Below are 24,402 nucleotides of genomic sequence, written 5' to 3'. Positions count from 1 at the left end.
CAGCATGGTCATCAGTCTCATCGAATTAGGGAAGGATGGGAAAGGAAGTCGGCCGTGCCCTTTCAGAGGAACCATCCCGGCATTTGCCTGGAGTGATTTAGGGAAATCACGGAAAACCTAAATCAGGATGGCCGGACGCGGGATTGAACCGTTGTCCTCCCAAATGCGAGTCCAGTGTCTAGCCACTGCGCCACCTTGCTCGGTCTTCCTGTGTTTCTGTAAAGATATTCTTCAACACAGTAGAAGGAATTTTCCAATGAAAAGTTCTCCAACATAGACTTGGACACCACCACTTTACACGTATGATGTTTAATTTAAATTCATCATTTACATCCATGCTCTGTAAGTGACTATGAAGTGCATGTTGCCTCATTCATGTGCATTTTCCTATTCCATTCATGTATGCAATATGGGAAGAAGAACTGTTTAAATGTCTCTGTGCACATTATTAGTCTAACATTATACATAGATTCTGCTGTATCTTTCTAGATTCTTTGCTTGGTTCTTGAAATTTTATGTTTAATCTTTCATCGGAAAGATGACATATGTCATTAAGCATTTGGCAGTTCATGTTTTTCAGCATTTCATGACACTCTTCTGTGAGTCAAACAAACCTGTAACCATTAGTGCAGCTCTTCTTTGTATATGCTCAGCATCCCCTGCTGGTACTATTTGGTGCTGAGAGGTTTCTGGGTGGCTCAATCATTAAAAAAAATGTTACTCTTGAAATATACTCCATTTCAATTTTTTTTCTAATTACTTTGAATAAATTTCGACTGAACAATAAAACATTGTGTATTTATTGCATGGATGTATGCAAAATGCTTTCTGTATCGATATGTCAGTTATGCTAAAACAAATTAACAGTCTGTCATTTGATCTGTATGGTACACAGACCCCTTCAGTGTCTGTGCAGTTGTGGAAATTCCATGACATAATTGTTGTGATGTATAGGTCTCTGCTTGCAAACTCAAACTATCACATGCCACCCAGGGAATATTTCAAACAAATAATAATACGAAAACAAACAAATGTCTATACTAACATAGCATATATTATGCAAAAGGTGGACCTGTGTTCTGTTTGAATCCTATGCTTTAATATTACTACATGAGTAATCATTTATATACAGTGGCAAGGCTACAGAAAATTTCACACCTCTGACTTTTGGGGCAAAAATTGTGTAACCTCGCATCACAGAATAGAGAGTATACAGAATGAAAACTTAGTTGCAAACCATACCAAAATTAGGTGTGCATGTGCAAAGTATGACATATTGAAACAGTAAATAGCTGAAGCCAAAGATAATACATACGTGTTGTTTGTTTTATTAACTGTTTTAGCTGCTGGGCCCACCTTCAAGTAAAAATTTGTTTGGTGAACTGATAAAGTTAGAAATACATAATGAGCAGCAGTAGTAAGAAAAAAATACCACACAGTAAAGTAATGTGTGGTTCTCATGAAGCAGCTGCTAGTAGTACATGAGAAAAATGAGTTCTCCAATTTTCTTGCTTCATACAATGAAAGCTCATTAAACTGTAAAAAATGCTGTGTGTGAATGAAGGAAAGCTACATCAACTGCTGGAGTTAGTTTTTTTTTTATAGAGATTCTCCTTTTTCAAAAATTAAAAATGACTTGTTTTGCATTTGTGTATTTTCTTCACTACTGTATATAACAGCTGTTATTCAATTCTGAGAAAACTAATTGGCACACAAAATTGATTTCTGTCATACCTTATAGTTTCATATTACTGCTAGAGGATGAAGTGTGTATTTTTTCAATATTGGTCACGGTTATTGTGATACTGGTACTTAATTTCCTCATACTCTGCAGCATAAAATTTGAAGGGTTTGCATTGAGAATGTGGTTGCTGGCTACTTTACATTTGTTTCATTATGGGTGACACGTTACTGTGTGCTAAATGTAGGTAACATATTTTAGAAGTTAAAGAGCCACAAAATTCCTTGGAGTGTGGATAGATGACACACTACAGTGGGACATACATAAAGATAAATTATTAAGTAAAATGAACAGTTTGTGCTATGCTTTTAGTATTTTAAGTAAAATCTGTGATATTAAAACACTAAAATGTGACTACTTTGCATTAGTACACTCAGTAATTATATACAGCACTCCTTTTTGGGGCTTCTCCTATAAGAATGTATTTATTATGCAGAAGTGAATAATTAAGACAATAAAACAAGTGCCCCTGTCTTCCACCACTAAACATCTCTTTAAGGAGCTCAGTATTTTATCAGTGCCTTATATCTATATTCAAGAAACAGTGTGTTTTATTCATGAAAATCTCCATGTATTTACAAAAAATAGAGATGTTCACTATCATAATACTCGTCATTCCTCTAGTACCTTCCGCCGCGGAAGTCGAACACGCGCCAGAACAAATGGACGTGGTCAGCCCATAGAGGGCTCCGCCTCCGCGGCGGCTATTCTGTGCAGCGGCTCTCGAGCAGCGAGTGCGCCACCGCTACGCCACATGTAGACAGCGGCCAATAGTCGCTCCCTCCGGTTTCATATATAGGGACCCGCTCTGCCCTAGTCCAGTCAGTCTGGTACTCGCTCTGGATTTCGTTTCTATCTCGGCGGTACTGCGTTCTGGTTGTTGCTCGTTGTTGACATTTGCCTGGCTCTGGTTCTGAGTGGATTTACTGTTGGTGTTTGGTGTTGTGGTTTACACAAGCCTCCGTTGTTTGTCTCTTCCTTGTTGTGTCGGTCATAGTTGGTCGTGGTTGGTTGTTGTCAGTTGTCGTTGGTCTGTCGCCCGACTCGTCCTGTGTTTACCCGGTGGTGCGTGCTCCACCGCCGGTGGCTTCCCCGCCTGGCGGCTCCGATCCGCAGCCCAAGACGTTCCTGCAGTTGGTTTTGGTTACAACAATTCCAATGATATATTTATAGCTGATCAACGGCTACTTAAAGGGCACAGTTGTGTAAGGGACAGGGGAGTACTTCTGTACAAGAAGCTACCTGAAAATGTCAGGTCTGGCCAGAAAGGATTCAGATCCAAAATAAAGTCAATCCTATAGAAGCGCTGCTTCTATTCAGTGGAAGAATTTATGAATAGTAATCTAAAACAATTTTTATGATGTATTTTACTGCATGTGTTAAAACATTACTTTTAACTGACTTATTTGACTCTATTCACAGATATAACTGTTCCTTGTTATGGCTCATCTGCACTTATGATAACACAATGTAAATAGTGTTACTCTGTAATCATTATATGATGACTGTATGTAACATACCAAAAAAGTTATGATTCACCATGTACAGCATATAATTTATATAAATGTTTATCTTAAGAATGTCTATACTTATGCATGTAACTGAATACCTACAAAATAAGTATGTTTATGTATCAAAGCATGTTAAATGTAACTTATCTTACATCTATGTGTGATAACACAACAAGATTTTTGGATGAATAAATGAAATGAAATGAAATTTTATTTGAGTGTGCTGTCTGTACAAATAGTCTGCATCTCTGTCATGAACAGTTCATAAAATTTCTCAAATTAGTGATAGCACTTTATTTTTGTACTCACTGCTGGAAGAAAATGATGAAGAAGAAGACATTTCACACCAAGAGTTACACAAAGGAAAAGCTGAAACAACGTCATATTTAGGACAAAGCTTGACAGAAGTTTCTTTGTGACACTTATAAATCATCATTTATTATGTGAACGTGATTCATATTACATAATATGTTAGAGTGGACTAACAGGTCTGGGCCTCATTCAAAACATTTGTATAAATTACATTTTATTGCAGCCTACTGTCTGCATTCAAAGCAATAATTACATTAATTTGAGATAAATTTGCTGGTTACAATTATCTTGGCATCAACTGTGCTAGTTATAGATATACTACATATATTACTGTGACACGAAAATTTGCTGGGACTTGACCCCAGATTTTACACTTGTCATGACCCTTAACAACATTGGGTATCCATGTTCGCCAATTTATTTAGAATTAATCTTGGATGGGTGTCAATCTTCATTAATGATTTCTCATCCAGGCATGCAAGCAAATGATACCTGTGTATTACTTTCAAGCTGAAATATGAATGAAAATCCCAGCACTGAACAAACACTGAAACTCCTGCAGAGTACCCCTGTTTTTGTTGGAAATGAAGTTGATTTATCATCTTACAAGAAAAGAAAAAAATTAGGAAGTAAAATAAAATTACTGCAAGGAAAAAAATTATATTTACAAAATAAAGTAGATTCATTGTCATCTGAAACTAATAGCAGTAGCTGTTCACAGTTTGCACTTGAATTTAAAAGGTTGTGGCGGTTATCGACTCCAAGAGTCGACCGCCTCATCTTTGACAACAAACTTCTTTGAAAACTGTTGATCTCAGTGTGTTCTGAACTCTGTATTTGAGAGGATGTGTTTGTACCGACATGATCAAAATAAAGTTAATTCATTATAAACGAGCGAATACTTAATGTTGGGTTAGATATTACCATACATAACATCTCGATCCCCGTACTGATGACCCTGATGCTCAAGAACACCGCTTACAACGCCAGAAATGTGTACTTTAACATCGCCATGGACAAACAATGCAGCATCCCTTTGTTGGATTTCTACGTCCCATCGACTTCGCATCGTGCCGTATCCGGATGCAGTGTACAGGAAGTGTAATTAGTGTGTAAATTCCCGACTCTTGTGTGAATCGTTCTTTTTGGTAACTTTTGTCACCTTCTCACACATCGACAATGCGACCGAGGCACACACATCGTCCATCGAAACCCGCTCAACGCATCGGTAATTTCACTTCCGAACAGTGCAGTGCTCCTTAGCCGGTTAATTTGGACAATTTTGACTTGCTTTTGTGTGATAATTATTACAGTGACATTCGTCAGTGCAGTGCTTCAACACCGGACAATCATGCCAAACACTGGATTGCAAGAAACGCGGACTATGTTGCAAATCCCAGTTTGCATGAACTCCGAACTACGGCAAAATCGCATGCCTGGTCGAAGCCACAAAAGCCCGTCCTGGCTACCGCCTCTTACGCACCGCATGAAAATTCGTTCTACTCAGTTTCCGCACAGCCCGTCTTCCAGTGTTCGAATGTTCATGCCAACTTTTCCGCTGCTTCTCCGCACTTGTCCCTCATTTGCAGCATTCAACTACCAACATTTCTCTTGGACCAACTTCCAATGTGGTTCGTGGCCACAGAGTATATATTCTCCTCTTATGGCATCACTGACAAAAGGGAAAAATACCTCGTACTCTTCAGGCACCTAAAGGACTATCATTATATAATTACGGACATTATCTGTGACAATTTGAGTGACAAGTACACCACAGCAAAAGCCGTTTTAATTCAGCACCTGTCACCAACATCACAGGAACAATTTCATCAAGGACATCTTACCGATCAACGACAATGCACCAGTTGCACATGCTGGAATGCGGCTGGTTATGCCGTGGTACAGAAATGAAGTGTCTGGAACTACCAAGGGAAGGTGGCAGTGGCATAAATAAGTTGCTTGTATCGCATCAGTAAAGTAGAATTTCCACTTGAGGCAGCGTGATGATGACAGTTGTCACATCTGGGACTCTGAGGTGATGCTTCCATCTACACCGAAGTCATCCGCCACCAAGGACAGTCATGTGCAACTTGCTGTTTTCTCCCCTGCTGTGACATCAAGCACCTCTATAACTCCATCATTACCGTGAGTGTTGTTCATGCGGCATCTCTTACGCAATCTGTTAAGCCACAGTGTGCTTGCTCCTTTATGTCATATGGCCATTAACAAATTGTTACCGGACATGTTGCACTTACCGCAGCACTCGCCGTCAAATACTTTGTCAATACATCGCATCACATCTTCAATGCACTTCGTGCCTTTGATCGGATCAAAACCCTGCTGCACCGCACGGCCTTAGCATGACAATGTTCTCCCCACCGATACACCACCGCCTTCTGCTTCCACCGTGCCATCAGCAGCATGGCACGGTCAACCTGTGGACACCTTCCGTGCCTCCTTCCCTCTGCTGGTTGCACCTACCAAGACATCAAGAAATGGTCTGAACCCGCCTCGCACTAGCGCCTGCCACGACACGATCAATCACATGCACCTGCGCCATCAGCCGGCTGGATGCACACACGCCTCTCATCATCCTTACCATGCTCCGCACTACCGGCGGGGGGCCCTGTGGTCGCTATCGACTGCTAGAATCGACCGCCTCATCTTTGAGAATGAACTTCTTTGAAAGCTGTTGATCTCAGTGTGTTCAGAACTCTGTATTGGAGAGGATATGTTTGTACCGACATAATCAAAATAAAGTTAATTCATTATAAACAAGCGAATATTTAATGTTCGGTTAGATATTACCGTACATAACATCTCAATCCCCATAAGGTTATGTGTTAAGTTTTTAGCTAAGGATTTATCACAACTCATTTCATTAGCATTTCCTCTTGTAAAAGCTTTCATTTTGTTTGTTAGATTACTGCTGTTTTGTAAGAATGCCCATTTTGAGCTGCAGTATGTAGTTAAGTGCAGTTGGCAGTAGTATGCAGCTATCGTTTCACATTTACTTGGTCTTGGTATGGTGTGAAGCGCAACACTTGACTTCATACAAATCAAAGGAGGCACCCCCTGCATTCCTTTCTGTATACTCGCTATTCTGTGCTCGCAGCACAGATCTCATACAACTGAGCAATATTCTAGGATGGGTCATGAAAGTGTTTTGTCAGCAACCTCAATTCTAAAGTGACTTTATTTATGTTCTAACAACTAAACAAAGTTTTTATTGTGGCACTGATGCCATCTCTGTTTGTTATACATCTAAATACCTAGAAGCTTCACACATGAAGCCTCACCCAGAGTGTGCTCCTGGTCTTTACTTCTCAAAGCCAGAAGTCATTTTTATTTGTTTGGGGTTGCATAATATGAGTCTTTGTAAGACTGAGGATTAATTTGTATACTCTAAATTAATTGTAAATTTGTGTCATGGATGTGTTTACACCCTTTATCACTATACTTGAACCATAAACAAACATTAGAATTTTTAAATTGTCCTCCAGAGAAAGATGTAAAGCAGTTGTGTAGGTCAAGAATAGGAGTGGGCTAAAAACCCAATCTTTCAGGACACCATATTCAATGTTTTTTTCTTTTGATTTTAGTACATCATAAGACTGTGGAGTAAGCTTAATCACTCATGGTCGCTGCCTCTGAGCATAGAGAAAAGTCAGTTTACTGTGCAAGAGGCTCACTATTTAGCCACAAAAGAGTCAAACCTGACCCACAGCATGTGAAAGTCATATACACAGTTTCACGGTACCATACTTGGTATGGTAAAAAAGTTGCAATCCATTCTTGCTCTGGAAAATTATTATCAAAAATTTATACCTGATTAAGCAAAAATTGCAAGGAATTAGTTAGAAAGTTTCTATGTTTTGTTAATTTTAGAAATGTGAAAAGCTTCTTTGCAGCTGAAGGAGTTACCAACATTTAATCTAGTTCTCACATAGATGAATAAAAAGGATTTCATAGTCAGTCTGTGCTTTTGGAGGAAGTATTAGTGGTGTTCAAAAGAAAAGGTACAAAAAAATACTGTGGGTACAATTGAACTCTTTATTCAAAAGTAATCACCTTCATTGTCCAAAAGATTTCCTCTCCCAGAATTCCCGTGGCTGTGACAGGAGCCAGTCCTTCCTTGCGTCCTTCACTTCATCATCCAACTTGAAGTGCTCCCTTTTGAGATGTTCCTTTAGTGGACTAAACACATGTAAATTGTGGCGTGACATGTCCAGGCTGTAGGATGGATGCTAAAGTTGCTCACGCTTGAACTTGGTCATTTCGCTTTGTGCAACCTTGGAGGCGTGTGAACACATTTTACTGTGGAGCAGAATCAGTCCCCCCATGAGCAGCCCATGGCATTTGCTCTTGGTGGATAGCCTATGGAGTGCCTTACAGCACATATTGCTGTTATCGGTTTATCCATGCTTGAGGAATTCGGAGAGTATTGGACCTCAGACATTGAAAAAGATGGTGAGCATCACCTTGCTTGCTGAGGGCTCAGCTTCGATTTTTTTTAGCGGGCGGTGATGATGCTACATTCAGACTGACTTTCACATCCTGTCACACACATGTGAAAGGGAATAGGATGTTAATAAGTGACACATGGAATGCTGGCAGGCAGCAGCAAGTGATGAACTCAGGCAATTGGTTTGTGACTATCAAGAGGTCTATGAAGACCAGACTGCCAAGAAAGAAGGAGTAGATACAGAAATTGTTGACTGGAATTGGAACAGCAAGGAGTGTGGTCCATTGTGTTTTCCATAGTTTGGTTTTCCAAACAGGTCTGTTATGAGACTGCAGGTTCTTTCTTTGTATCCAGTCTATGCTGATTCTTACAATCCAGATGTAGCTGTCTATGTTTATATGAACTTTTGATCTTAAATACAAAAAAGTCGAAAAGTGGAAAACATACCTTGAAATGAATAGAATATTTTTCCATACTATTAGTATATACAGACTTAAATTGCATAATAAATTCTATTACTGATGTTGCAAAGAATTACAGATTCCTATTCTTAAACTTGTCTAACAACAATTGTCTAAATCATTACTTCCTGACGTGTTTTTTCTTACACCAAGTCAATGCGTGTGATCAACCAAAAGAGTGCTTCACTCTCTAGTCACAGTCAGTAATATTTAAACAATCATCAGTGTGCATCATTCGCTACAGCATAACAATTCTATAACAGCCTCAAATAAATAAAAGAAGGATAGCATAAGACATAATGGTGAAGACTGAAGAAAGTAATGGCTCTGAGCACTATGGGACTCAACTGGAAGAAAGTAATGAAAGGTTAGAGTGAGTCACTAAACGGTTTAAAGAAGAAATGAAGTGAGAGGTTAAAAACCACAAGAACAAAATTGGCAAGAGATCTGCTGAAATGAGGAAAGAAGTACAGGAAAAAATGGCAAAGAAACTGAAGAGAATGTAAACTGGGTGTGACAAATTTTGGAGAAGTCCAATGGAAGGTGGAATAGATAAATGAGAGCAACTGTAGCTACAAAGGGCTAATGATGAATATTTTAACAAAAGATTATTTGCAATTCACAGAAGTGAACACTTATGATCCAAGGGCTGCTACATATAATAACTGGAAATATGTTCTCATTGTACTGGATGTATTTTAATCCTGTGGTAGGAGTTTGAGGAAAACTTGACATTTTTACATGACATATTGTAATATTAAGCACAGTTCCTGAGGTAATTATTTGGTGGGCTTTCAAGCTGCCACGAACAGTACAGTACATAGGCATTGGCTTCATGCTGTCTGAAATGTTTAAGAGAAAGTAAATGACAAATCTGCTAACTTAGAAAGTTCAGTTTTCACCTATGGGTGGCTTCAGTGTGGATGAAACTGAGAGATCAGTTAAGAAAAAACAGTCAGAAACAAGCAGAAGAAAAAAGAATAGACATAAATAAAGAATAAAACCTGTAGAATTTGGAATCTGAGATCTTGTGCATATTAAAATGAAGGGCAAAGTATAAAGAAACTGATTAAGGATATATATATATTTACAGGGGACCCTATGTTATGTCAAGGATGTAGCTGAAATGGGGGAAGGCAGGAGGCCCAACCCCCCCCCCCCCCCCCCCACCATCACTATAATGAAATTACACATGACCTAGCTGCTGTTAAGTGAAGTTCAAATATATCTCATTTTCACTCTTACGACAAAAAAAAGGGTTACAAACTGTTGATATTCAATAAGGCTATTGATAGATTTAAATTATTGATGTATCAATAGCACTGTAAGCTATCTCCTACCTGTAATTTATCCAAGACCAACTGTTGTGCATTGTTGGCCTTACTTGAGCTCAGTTATTTTGTTTTGATAATCAGTTCAGTTCTTACTTGCAGCTGTGTTTAATGTAAGTGCTGTTGTTTATTGCTTTCATTCTGATTGCTGTTGTGATAATTCATAATTACAGGTAAGTTTGTAACAAGAAAGTGCGGGTAGTGGGGAACAGGCATGGTAATTATGACAATAAATAATCACTTACACTTCCATCACTTACTATGAATACTTTTATTCTTGCAGCATATACACAATGCATTGTGTTTAGCATAGAGCATGCACTACAGAGAACTGATCTGGCAAAGATACAGTCGTGCTTGCTGCAATAGGGCAGCGATATTATTGTATTTGGGGGTAGAACCAGTGAACCAGTGGGTCTATGTCCCCATAGAGCCTCCACCCCATCCACAAATGTGGAGCACGGTGTGACCGGTTGCATCGTCCTGCTGGCGATAGTGAGGGCTAACATATTATAGTCTGCCAGGTATGTGGGCAGCTGTAAATTGCAGCCGGCATGTCACGTCAGTGGTCATGCTAATGGAGTGCTGGCAGTGTCCGTTGAGATGTTGGAAGCTGGTGGTGCATCGTCTGGTGAGGCTTCAGTCCACCGGTGGTGGTGTCCAGGGCATCAGTTGTCGTTATGAAGTACTCTGGGGCTGACACAAGCAGGTAGCCATCTGAGGAAGGAGTGGATTTCTGACCTGCTTTCTGAATTGCAGGCAGAAGATGCTTGGAGTGCTCTAATGACCCTGAGACCATGCTGTATCTCGACTGTCTATTGTCAGATTTGGACCTAACCATGAGTAGTTAGTCCTGTAGTGTTATGGAAATGTCTCCTGGGAGGTAGTCTTGCAGGTCTAGGCAGACTGTAAATTGGCTTGAGGGGTCTGGAGCTGGGGCTGGCAGAGGTTAAACACCAGGTGTGCCCACTAAAGCCCATGCTGGTTTTAGGTGGTTCAGTGATACTGTTGTCACTTTTCCAGCTTGCATATATCAAAAGTGTTTGACCATTGTTTCGACACCTTGTATGGGCCACTGTACACAGGGTGGAGGGCAGGTTTGACAGTGTCAGTCCTGAGCATGACATGTGTACGTGATTGGAGTTCCTTGTCCACAGATACAGTTGGTTTGCCATGGTAGGATGGTGGTGGGATGCAGCTGTGGCGAATGTGGTCCCTGACATATTTTACCAGGTCTGTCAAGTTGAAATCCATGGAGTCAATGGTTTTTGATACAAACTCAGTTGGGAGGGTGATCAGTTCCCCACAGAACATCTCTCCCAGTGAGGCATCCAGATCTTCTTTGCAGGCACCTCGTTTGCCCAGCAGCATCCAGGGGAATGCCTCCGTCCACTCCTGGTTGTGGCATAAGTGCTGTCTTGAAGGTACAGTGCCGCTGTTTCACAAGCCCGTTGGATTGAGGATGGTAGGCCATCATGAGGAACTGGTGGCACCCACAGAGGTGGCAGAGCTCAGAGAGCAGGGCCAATTTGGACTGCCAGCCTTGGTCAGTTATCAGGGACTCTGGGCAGCCGAAGCATGCAATCCTTAGTGTTGTGAAAGCTTGGGAAAAGGTGTCGACCGAGATATCAGTCAGAGGTGTGGCCTCCACCCATCGAGCTGTCCTGTCTATGGCTGACAGGATGTACTTGTATCCGTTTGAATGTGGGAGTGGCCCCACCAGGTCTATGTGGACGTGTTGGAAATGGCCCTTTAGGGTGGGGAATTTTCCAAAGGGCAGTTGGGCTTGACACCCTGTCTTTAACTGTGGGCATTGGATGCAGGCTCTTGACCATGCAGCACAGTCCCATTTAATGTTAGTCCAAACAAGTTCAGTGTTGGGCATATTCCGGGATGAGACAAGTTGTGGAGGAGGTCGAAAGATGTCTTCCTGAAGTTCTGTGGAATGACTGGTCATTGCTCACCATGGGATATGTCACACCAAACTAGTTTTGTTGTGCCTGCAATGGTGCACTGCTTGAACTGGAGGCCCATTATGTGTCCCGATAGCAGGTTTTGAAGGTCGGTGTCAGTTGCTTGTGCCTTCGCTAGTTGTCTGAAGTCCAGGTGTGCCAATGTGGTGGTGAGTCATGAGAGGTAGTCAGCCACGGTGTTTTCTGCTCTGCATACATAGCGGACTTATGTGGTATATTGCGAAATCAAATAAATTCGTTGAGCAGAGGTATTGGCTGTCAGTTATTTATTAGCATCAGCCAGAGGGCGGTGGTCTGTGTAGATAGTAAGCGGCCAGCCCTCGATGTCATCTCAAAAGTACCAAACTGCTTCATATATCACCAACGGCACTCAGTTGAAGGTTGACCACCTTTTCTGGGAGTCAGTAAGTTTCCAAGAGAAAAATCGTATGGGTGGGGTTGCACAGGGGACACTGCCCCAATCACCTGGTCTCTGGCATCAGCCGTTATAACCATATGGGTGTCCGGTAATGGGAGTGCCAGGGTGGTGATCAGAGTGAGCTCAGTTTTAATGTTCTTAAAAGCTGCTTGCATATCAGGAGTCCAAGTGAGCTTACATTTGCCTGACATGTTCTTGCCACAGAGTGACTCTGTGAGTGTTCCTGTAGCATGGGGGAGGTGTTGTCGATAAAAATTAATTACCCCTAAAAAATGGTGCAACTCTTGATAGTCCATTGGGGGGTGGTATGTTACAGATTTGGCCTGTTCTTTCCAGGGTGGAGCGGATGCCTGAGGCATCGATAAGGCAATCTATGAATGTTACACATTTTTGCCAGAGTTGGCATTTGTCCTCCTTGACTACATCGTGCTCAGATAGTTTGTCAAATACCACTTGGAGGTGTTTCTCATGACCTTGAGTTGTTTGTGAGGAGATAATTACAACTCCCAAGTAACAATAGCAAAAGGGTGGGCTGCATTCTTTAGTCCAAAGGGCATAAAGAAGAATTCAGATAGGCCAAACAGTGTAATTATTGCCATCTTTGGGATGCCCTCCATGGCCAATGGGATCTGCAAATAAGCACTTTTGCCATCATTCAAGCTAAAGATGGCTGCACCAGCCATTTCCTGGGAGAAGTCCTGAATATTGGGCAAGGGGTAACTATCAATGATCGTGCATGCATTCAAATGTCTGCAGTCCCTGCACAGGCAGAAAATTTTATCTTTTTTCATTCCCGTAGTAATCGGTGAGGCCCAAAAACTGTCTAATAGTCTGATGGTGCCCTCGTGTAACAGTTCCTTGATCGCAGCCTTGGCTGCCTTTAGTTTGTGAGGGACAAGGCAGTGGGGCAGAAGTAGGACTGGTGGACTGGGAGTAGTATTAACCCAGATAACCCTGACGTCCTTCTGGAAGGACAACGTCACTCACTGTTGAAATTATTTATTTTTGCAAATAACGCATTGTTGCAACAGACTGTGACACATTGTTATATGAAGTAGGCAGAGCCAGTTGCGTGCTGCGACAGTCAGTTTGACGGTGTCGTTCATAGTGAGTGAGAAACTGTGTCTTGAAGATAGGGCCGATTTTACCATGGACGAACTGACTGACCTTGTCATCGATGGGTATGTATATTTTCTTTCATATTGTGTCAATAATTCTGAAACTTGTCATAAAATATCTTAAAGAATTAACCTATATTATTTATGGGTTTATATTACGATTGAAAGTTTTCGTCAGTTGTAATTCAATTATGTTTTCAACCGTCCTTCCAGAAGGACGTCAGGGTAATATGTTGTCATTTTGTATTCACAGAAAATGATGTACACTGATGGAACTTATGGACATGTTAGAATCAAAAGATGAGGAAACACCTAATACTGGTGTGAATGTAACATTACACCCTCCTCTAAATTCAACTGATGACGTAACAGATGAAGATTCTGGTACTGAAGAAAATCCAAGTGTAGATAAATTACCAGCAAGTCAGCTCAATGCTACTGCGCTTTGTGATTTGGCCATTTTTACCAATGGTAAAGCTGTGAATGCAACAAGGAAACAATCCTTCACCTCTGATGTTGTTCCAGGACCCTCCAGCAGTACAAAAACAGCAACAATAACAACAAAAAACACAAACAAACCAGCAAGGCTATCGAAGAATAAAGTTCTAAACCTCAAGAAATATAACTGGAAAAGTGGTGAAATTGTTAATCCAACACCTGTATGGCCTCTAATGTTCACAGTTGGAATGAAGAAAGGGCGAACACCGCTTGAATATTTCCAACAGTTTTTTGACAACGAAGTGCTTCTAATGATGGTCACATACACAAATCAGTACGCAGCCAAGAAAAATAGACTAGGTGATTGTTCAGAAGATGAGATGTTGGTGTTTATTGCAATACTTCTGCTAAGTGGATATGTAACACTGTCACGCAGAAAGATGTACTAGCAATCAGATAAAGACAGTCACAACGACCTCGTAACAAATGCCATGTCCAGAGATCGATTTGACTTCATCTTTTCCAATTTGCATGTATGCAACAATGACAATTTAGATAAATCAGACCATTTTGGGAAAATCCACCCATTACTGTGTATGCTGAATGATAGATTCAAACAATTTGCGCCTCACGTGCGGCATCATTCTGTCGATGAATCGATGGTCCCATACTTCGGAAGTCACGGGTGCAAACAATTCATAAAAGGGAAACCAATCCAATACGGATTCAAATTTTGGTGTGAAGGCACAAGTGGTGGATATATTATTTGGCTCAAACCCTACCAAGGAGCTGGCACGTGTAGTAAGGATTATGAAATGAAAGGTATGGGGTACGGTGTGGTATTGACTTAGGTTGACCAGTTACTTCCACATGTTCCATATCGAATATACTTTGATAACCTCTTCACCAGCTTGAACTACTACATGACCTAAAAGAGAGGGGCATAGAAGCAACAGAAACAATAAGAGGAAACAGAGTTAAGAATTGTACTCTATCACCTGTAGAAAAAATGATAAAAGAAAATAGAGGATCATATGAAGTTTGTTCTGACTCAGCATCCGGGATTTTCATTGTACGTTGGAATGATAACAATGTTGTTACTGTAGCCACCAACTTTGACAGAGTGCAACCACTACGCTCTGTAGCAAGATTTTCCAGGGAACAAAAGACAAGGATTAGCGTGTCTCAACCTAACTTATTACACTCTTACAATACTCATATGGGAGGCATAGATCGAGCTGACCAAAATGTATCCCTATATAGATGCTCTATAAGAGGGAAAAAGTGGTATTTCCTGATCATTGCACATTTTATAGACATTGCAGAGCAAAATGCCTGGGATCTTTACTAGCACAACGAAGAACCCATAGATCATCTGACATTTCATCGTTGAATTGTCACTGCAATTCTTGAAAGTCACAAAAGAGTCACTACCAGCACAGGACGTCCTAGTAAGAGGGCAAAACTAGATTCTAGATTTGATGGAAGAGAACATTATGTTGCTGAATTACCAACGGATGAGGTAACAAAAAAGAAGAAGCAGCTGAAATGTCGAAGTTGCCACAAAAAAACTACTACTACGTGCATAAAATGTGACGAACCACTTCATGTTTGTTGCTTTTTGTCTTATCATACTAGTGCATAAAATATGTGTACAGGTTATTTTCATTGTTTTTTGTATTTATTAGCTGTTTTAGCCTCTAATTCAAATTTATTTATGTTTATTTGAAAGTATAAAAACCGAAACAAGTTAATTGTGCAATGTCATATACTTTAAAAACATGTTCCCTTATTGTCCTGACGTCCTTCTGGAAGGACGCCCATTTTTGGAAATACTAAATAAAAATAAATACTCAAAATTGTTTTTACTTTCTTCCTTACAACCTTGTGAATGAATGTAGATAAGATATAAATCAATTTTGAAAAAAAAAATTCAGGACTATCTGGGTTAATTCTGTGTACAGTACCATCCGTATGACGTTAATTGTTTTATGGGGCTGATGTGGAGTAGCACATGAGGCACACGATCCACTCACAGAGCTGATATCACTGTTTACACGCAACCTGCTTGCGAGTGCAATGTCACAGTTTTTGTGCAACCCACTTTTGTAGTGTAGTGACCAGAAGTAAGAGGCACTGGACTGACCTGTGGTTCTGAAGGCCTGACGACATCTCAGGTGGGCAGATCCTGTTGCTGCTGGTGTGATGACTGCTGTTGCTGTGTGATATGCAGTTGTGCAATGAGTTCGGAGCAACAGGTGCAGAGGTGTTCATTAGCTGCTCATCAGCTGGCATTGGTGCAGTGGATGTCAGTGTACACAGTAGTTGTGGTTTCAAGCTCCTCAAACAATGCCAGGGACTTTAGCGTGAGGTCCAGTACTTTTTCAGAGGTAGGAAGAGGAGACAGCAGAGTCTTGTCTGTCAGTAAGTGGTCACTGTTTACTCCACTGATTGGCGATCAGCCATCATGATGTAGTAGTAAGGCTCTACCCAGGTCTGGCAGAAGGTTATAATGCCTCAAAAAATCTGTGTCCAACACTGGCTCTACAGTGTCTGCCACGAAAATCATCCATGAGTGAGGGATATGGTTGTCCAGTTGAACTGAGATAGATGTGTGTTCAATTCACATCTGGGTCAGCATTGTAGGTAGTGGGGAGCAAGCATGGAAATTATGGCAATAAATAATCTTTTGCACTCCAGTCAGTCACTATGAATAATTTTATTCTGACAACGTATATACAATGCATTTATCATAGAGCATGTACTACAGAGAACTGATCTGGCAAAGATATAGTTGTTCTTGCTGCGATAGGGCAGCGATGTTATTGGGTGGTAGAGCCAGTGGTTCTACATCCCCACTAAGGAAGAGGAAAAACAGTTTTGTTTATCCATGAATGTTACTGTAAGTTAAATTATGTACACACTACTATAACAGCCTTTTCACCTCGCTACAGCAGTTTAACATTACCACTGGAGTCCTTGTTTGGGGATTGGTAGAACTTTGCAGTTGCAATATTTCAGTATTTCACAAGGCAGCAGAATGGTAAACATAACAAGAAGTAACATTACATTAAAATCAGTGCATAAAAATTCACTTGGATTGGCCTGTATCACCCAAAACTCACGTTGGTCAACAAAATTATTGCTGAAATTATTGCTGAAAGCTTCACTCAAAATTCAATCATCAGTAGCCCAAACTGAAAAATATGGCCCAATCTGGTCACCTGGGTGGTACTTATTTATGAAAACCGGTTCCGATACGGATCAATGGGAAGGGGTTTGTAGAAACTAGAAGTGGTACATGATGATGACACATTCTGTAGTTTGTTTCTAAAACATATTTTCAGTAGGCTGCTTTAACTCACCTGAGCCAACAGTGTACTGCATCCCCCTCCCCTGCCTCCCCTCCCCTTTTGTTCATAATTTATTTACGCTGTTGCAACACTGTTATAATTGAAGTGTTTTCAAATGTACTGTACTATTTTTAAGCTGTTGGAATAGTTGTATAAAAATATATTTTTCATTGCTTTTTTACAGTACTTATAGTTACTTATTTTTTGGGCAGACAGTACTTAATTTTAATTTTGGTTTGATCAAGATTTTGATAATATGTGTAGTTCAGTGATTTTTGCTTTGGAAGGCAGCTAGTGATTGTAATTTTGTAGTCTATAACCATGCATAAAGTTGACTCACTCTGGAATGCTAATGTATCATGTCTTCAAGTTTTACTGCAAGAAAAGTGTTCTAGTGCCAAATGTCCAATTCGTAATATTCTTGGAACAGAGTGCAACCATCACAACTTCAATGTATTTATAAATAACTGTCATATAAGCGATAATGTATGTTGTACATCACAGTGGAGTTTATTAGCAAACAAACATTGTCTGACCACATTACCACGGAAAATTGCAAAATCATTTGCGACATCACATATGTTACAAATCTAGTTGAAATGAATGTGTGAATTAATGTTAAGATCCCTAAACTGTATCTCATAATATCTGTGTATTCCATTTTATTTTATAAATAAATCAGGTTTTTATAAGTTTCATGTTGACTTTTGAAATAATAATTTAAAAAGCAGTTCTTGATCACTTAAGGAAATTGACGAATTTTAATGAAATGAAAGGTACTTAATTTGAGACGGAATTGAGGAACTTAGAATGTTTTGACATTCTGAAGAAATTCTGACTTTGTTTCAAATAATTCAGAAATCTAAATACAAGATTGTATGAGTAGGAAGATAGTTACTGTAAAAACAGATTTAAACACTCTTAACACTGTAAGTTTTTCAACCCAATATTAAGATTCCTCTGCTCTGTGATACTGAACCTTATTTTTGAAAACAGAGATGTATTTTGTTAGCAAAGAGGTGACAGACCTGGGTTACCAGATTTATGCAGATGGCATCACTATCCTACTGAAAATGTTCATGTATTTGGAAAATTCAGTACCTGCAACCCTTCTAAGATCTCTGAAACTATATCATGGAATTCTACCACCATCCTCTCCTGACTCAGCCTTCATTCAAAAGCCACTGACAGATGCTCTTGCTGGTCCTAACACTATGGGCAATAATGTTGTTCCTTGGAGGCACCAAATGCACACTGCCTTCGCTATTGCCAAGAATAGCCTTGCCAATGATATGACTCTGGCTCACCGAGCATGACACACAGCTAGCACTGAATGTCGGCATCAGCCAGTGAAGCCTTCAGCAACACTTCAGTGGCTCTTGGCAAGCAGTGGCGTTCTTTTCCAAAAAGCTCATTCCTACAAAATGCAAATAGAGTGCCTATGACAGGGAGCCATCTATGATTCAATGTGGTACTTTAGCCCATCGCTGGAACTCTGTGATATTTACTGGCCACAAACCTATCATGCAAAACTTACAGCAGACCATGTAGCACTGCTCACCATGCCAGTTACTCCAATTGAAATGTATCTTGCAGTTCAGCACAGACATTCAGCATATCTCAGGAATGAATAATATTGGTGCCAATTGTATGTCATGGGTTACCAAGTTCACTGGTGGCATTGATGTTCCATACTTGTTGCAGCACAACCAGTCAGTATGGAGCTGGACTGTTTTTGCCTAGATCCAACATATGACCTCAGCAGCATCAACAAACTTTCCCACTCTGGTATTAAAGCCACTACCTGGTTTGCTATTCATCACTACATGTGGTCTGGCATTCACTCCAGCTGTCACAGCTGGGCCTACTGTTGTGGCACATGTCATTGTGAATTGTGTTGCTTGTTAGTGCAAAATGTAGCAAGTTGGGTACCCACACCCCAATGCTATTTCTCTTCCTCCTAAATTTTCCCCAAATTTCTTGTATCTATGGTAAAGCCATAAACATAGTATGTGGTAGGGACATAAAAACTGAAAATGCATAAATAAGATTAATTTAACTTAACTTCTTCACACAGTACATTCTTTTGAGCATTTTGAATCCACTGGTGTAATTAGTTTGGAAAGAGAGCATGTCAATAAGAAAACATCATTAATTGAAAATATTCAACTAATACAACTCAGCAAACATGGGATGAGTTAGGAGACATATTTTGGTATTAGGACCTATACAATCAGACAGTACAAGAATACAACTTTACAGTAATGTCTTTTATTGCTCCTGAGATTAATTATTCATTCAGTTAATTGAATTTAAAGTTTTGAGAGGCTGTCACTTTTCATCGTAAATTCTGTCATAACTACTGTAAGATTCCGGACTTCGACTACACACTTTTGTTACCTTAATATTTGTGTAAAAAAAAACAACAGAATTCAGTAAACCACCAATTAATAATTTCATGTAATTATTTTAAGTTGAAATACAGTGTTCATTAATATAAACAAGGCATTTCACATTTGCATAAGGATATTTGTTCCATGCACTTTTCTAAATTTCTATATCAAAATTCTATTGGTTCTGATAGTTCATCAAAACCAGTAAACTCCAAACTACCCAAATTTTAAAGCATTATGTAGTGTTTAGACTAACAGTTTGACCCTAAATCACTCTTTTTAAGGACCACCTCTACCATGAAATAGTTAGTCTGCAGCGAGGCTGTAAAGGAGTAACACCAATGACTGCCTATACAGAAAATTTAGTGAAATTTGGTAGATACAAAAAACCAAAAAATGTACTATGCTTGTGATGTGTTTTGCGTCCTACTGTTTATTACTCAATAATTCAATAACAATTCTTAATAATTACTTTTAATGCAAATTTACTTGTGATACCAATAACTGTTGATCATTAACAAAGACCTACAATGACAGTGTTGAGTAATGAAAAAAAGTATTGCTGTGTACAAACAAACATTAATAGTTATATGCAACAACTGGAAGGACAGTGTATCGAGTGATTTCTTAAGGGGCTGTGTTGATTGCTTATATACTGCACTTGAGTGTTTGTGATTAATTACATTGATGTCAGGTTATTATATTTGCACTATATTGTAGAACATCAACCAAGTGTAGGCTGTATCTGTCCATTCATCTCCACAAAATTGACATATGTGAGATCTGAATTGGCGATAAATGAGAGTTCAGACAACCTCAAAGTGCAGTAAAGTGTCTGAACTTAATTTTTATGTGGACTACATTAATACCAGTAGTGTACTCTCTCCACCAACATTTCAGCCAGATTTTAACAGAGGCACAGCTACTGAGGACATCAGTGCAAGTAGCAAAGGTAGGTTACAAGCATAGCAAGGTTGGCCAGCATTTCCACACTATTGTTGGTGACTTTCCTGATGGCCAGTGGTGTCTTTTAAACATCATTGACCATTTCAGAGCTGGCCGGGGTGGCCAAGTGGTTCTAGGCGCTTCAGTCTGGAACCGCGCGACCGCTACGGTTGCAGGTTCGAATCCTGCCTCGGGCATGGATGTGTGTGACATCCTTAGGTTAGTTAGGTTTAAGTAGTTCTAAGTTATAGGGGACTGATGACCTCAGAAGTTAAGTCCCATAGTGCTCAGAGCCATTTGAACCATTTTTGAGCCATTTCAGACATTGGCTGGAGGTGAGACAAATTCCTGATATCTGGCCAAATCTGTGGCATGAAGTTTGTGAGTACATGGATAGCTCATTTTGGCTTCCCACTCCACATCACCATGGATTGTGGAAGGTAATTTGAACTCTAGTTGTCCAAAGATCTTGCCTGACTCTGAAACACTGATTGTCACTGCATATCATTCAGCCAACAATGATATGTTTGAGCAATGGCATTACACTTTGAAGGTTGTTCTACTTTGCCACATTGCAGTGTGGACTACTGTGCTTCCCATCATCCTTCTCGATCTTCGCACCAGTGTCAAGACAGACCTCAAAAGACTTAGTGCTCATCTCCTCTATTGTCAGCCCCTTTGGATACCTGGAGACTTTGCTGAGACCTCTCCTACCACTTCTGCCTCTGACTTTCCTATTTTCCTGGATGGGCTGCTCTCCCAAACTGCATGCATCCTTCCTCAACCCTGCTCTTGGCATGGCACTTCACCTTCCTTCATTGATACAGATTGGCCCCTGACATGCACATAATGATTCAGATTGATGGGTCAGGGGTGGTCTCTAACATCCATAAATGAATCCTCACAAGATTGTGAGTTGATGACGTTATATGTTGGAGGTTTTCGTCAATGGCAACACCCAGATAGTGTTATTGTTTAAAGCCAACACACACTTTTCTATCTGAGCAACCACTTCAGATAGCATTGCCTCATCTCCATCGCCAGTAGCTCCCCATTCAGAACTACCACCAATTCAAGACCATCAGTCCCATTCAATGCTTGCCACCCCAGTTTGCCTCCATGCTCTGCTACTCCCAGGAGGGCTGTATGGTGACTACCATCTGCAATCACCTAGAACGGCCAGCCATAGTACTGCCATCTGTTGGCCAAGCTGCAAACTTACAGTACAGGCTGGCATGGGGCACTGCCAGCATGCTTAGCCAACCTGCAAGATTACATCGTAGTGCTGCTTATACAAAGGGGGGCCAGCCCATATGAAAATGGAAGTACAAGGGCATAATGATAGAGGTTGCAAGTGTGGCAGTCCTCTGAGTGACTAACTTCATGGGTCCAGTAGGACTTTGGAACAGAGAAATCAGACATGTTCCTGCTGCTGCAACGTTGCCGGACCTGCTTGTAGATGCACTCACACAGATACAAAGCACAAAAAGTATGCTAGTTCATTATGTATATTACAATATATTTGGTGCTGAGATTTCAGTGGTTCCTCAAGCAAGGGATCACATGCATTGTTGTCAGTGGTCATCTATGCAACAGGATGTTTAGTGTTTATAGTGGTCACCCGAGCAATGGCAGTGATGTCAGTGTTCATGCCCTTGATGCATCATGTATATGTCGAGAGATTTCAGTGTTGCCTGAGCAACAGATTGTGTACAGTGCAGTGAGTGGTCACTTGTGTGGCAAGATATGTTCAGTGCCTTCAGTGATTGCCCAAGCAATGAACTGTGAACAGTCGTGTTAGTGGCTGCACCCAAGATGGATCATTCACAGAGTCTTGGCGGTTGCTCCCGTAACTAGCCATGTATAGCATTTTAGTAATCACCTCAGCAACAGATAACATTTTATGGCATTGCATGGTTTTGTCACCATTTTCTTGTAACCAACGGTGCTTTCAATATATACTTTCTTTGTGTGCAGTTGTATCTTTTATGTACGAGAACATTCCAGTTCTCCTCCCGATATAGATTATTCCAAAGACACAAGTATTTCACACATTTTTAATAGTAAATACTGACACTTTGGTTTGGAAATCAAAGAGATTTACTTTGCATGCTGAGATGGGTGCATGAAATGACTGCATCCATGTTTCTTCTGGGATTTCCACAGTCTGTCAACTTTGGCATGAGTTCAAGTGGGAGGTGCATTTTCCTAAGCTGTCTGCAGCGGTGCTAGATTACTTCCTCTTTAACAGCTCCAACATTCACAGTCTCATCAAGCAACTTGACCAGCACTAATGGATTTTCAGAGCAAGTCCAAATAGTAGCAGATCTTTCAATTCTCTGACTTGAAAGACTACAAACCTTTCACCCACACACGGAATGCCATGTTATGCAAATTTCTAAAGCAACCCTATACAGTTTTGCAAGCCCAGCTGTGTGTTCACTGATTAACATTCCTATGCCGTAAATGCATTCCTTTTAATATTGCTCACTGCAATTTTTCTAACAATGGAAGCCCATTACTCAGTTGTTTCCCAGTGACCATTTGTGTGTCTTAGAATGTTTGTCCAGATCACTTAGTATCCGATTCACCATTGTGTAATTGGAAGTTCACTCAAATCATCACCAGTAAATTTTCATTTACATATATTCTCATTATTTCTTGTCAGTAAATACTCTAACAACTAACTTCACCCCCCCCCCCCCCCCAAAAAAAAAGAACCAACATAAACCTAATTCCGAAAAACACATCAAAATGCATACTATGCCATCCCAATTCTACTCAAACTCCTGCTTCTTCTCTTCCTTTCTTGATAGTGCAACCCCTATTGACCTCTTGATAGTCACCAGCTAATAGGTTTAGTTTGGCACCCAGTGCTGTCCTCCAGTGACAAAAACAGAGTCACATGTGCTTGACTTACAAACAGCTTATCCCTTTTTACCTGCTGCTTTATTTTCACAAGGGAAACACTCTGGATTATTTGTGGAGATTCTCAGTTCAGCGACCCCACTCCATTTACAGTTCTACATTAGTCTGTTCTAAATGAAGCCCTGAGAATTGGCATAGGCCCCTCCTGCAATTTGGTTACTGGCTTTTTATCATTACAGAATTCTCATACATTTCTAGAAGTGATTTTTAGCGACTCTGTGGAGCTATAAGTTTAACACTACTGAGCTCATTGAGAAATACTGTCAGCTTAGCAATTACCATATAGGTCTCATACTTTGGATGTAGAAAATTGGACCAATTCATAGATGCAGCAACAATTTGGTACTGTTCTGCAATCAAGATAGATGAAAAACTTTAGGGAAGCAAACAGAAACAGTGTCCTCAATCTTTTCTCTAACATCTCCTCATACAGCCCTTATTGAGCTCTAATTTCCATGGTGCACAGATCCCGATGCCAATTCCCAGAGCAATATATGACACAAATGTAGATGCCTGTCATCCAACCGCCAAATCCTTGTGTCAAAAAACTGAACCAAACAATAGTTTATCATTTTCTATGGCTGGCTGGCTGCTAAAAATACCCTCAGTTCTACTTGGCAGAGCTACTGTTATGTACTCTGAAGAGTACAGCCATGTAACACTGTACGTGTGTACACTTATATTCAAATGTGGGAGTTAAGTACAATAGCGATAAAAAGATAATACTTTGTATGTGACAGAACAGGGGAAATAACGTGTGATATTTCAAGGCCAAAACCTCTTCAAGTATTGGCATGTCTTCAAACACTATGAGAGGCAACACAGTACCAAATGCAGCCATAGAGCTATAAATTCTCGAGTACAGTTGGCCTTACTGCACAATAATGTATCAAGCTGAAGACAGGAGCACTCTCTTAGTTCTTTATCAAGGCTATTAAAAGTAAATTCCCTCCAACACTTTGAAGTTGGTTTTTGGAGATTGCCAACATTCATCCAGTCAAATCCTGGCCCTGGA

Source organism: Schistocerca americana, chromosome 1 (assembly GCF_021461395.2).
Source record: "Schistocerca americana isolate TAMUIC-IGC-003095 chromosome 1, iqSchAmer2.1, whole genome shotgun sequence".
Classification (NCBI taxonomy): Eukaryota; Metazoa; Arthropoda; class Insecta; order Orthoptera; family Acrididae; genus Schistocerca; species Schistocerca americana.
The sequence above is the reverse complement of the archived record's forward strand: the minus strand, read 5'-3'. Positions refer to the sequence as shown.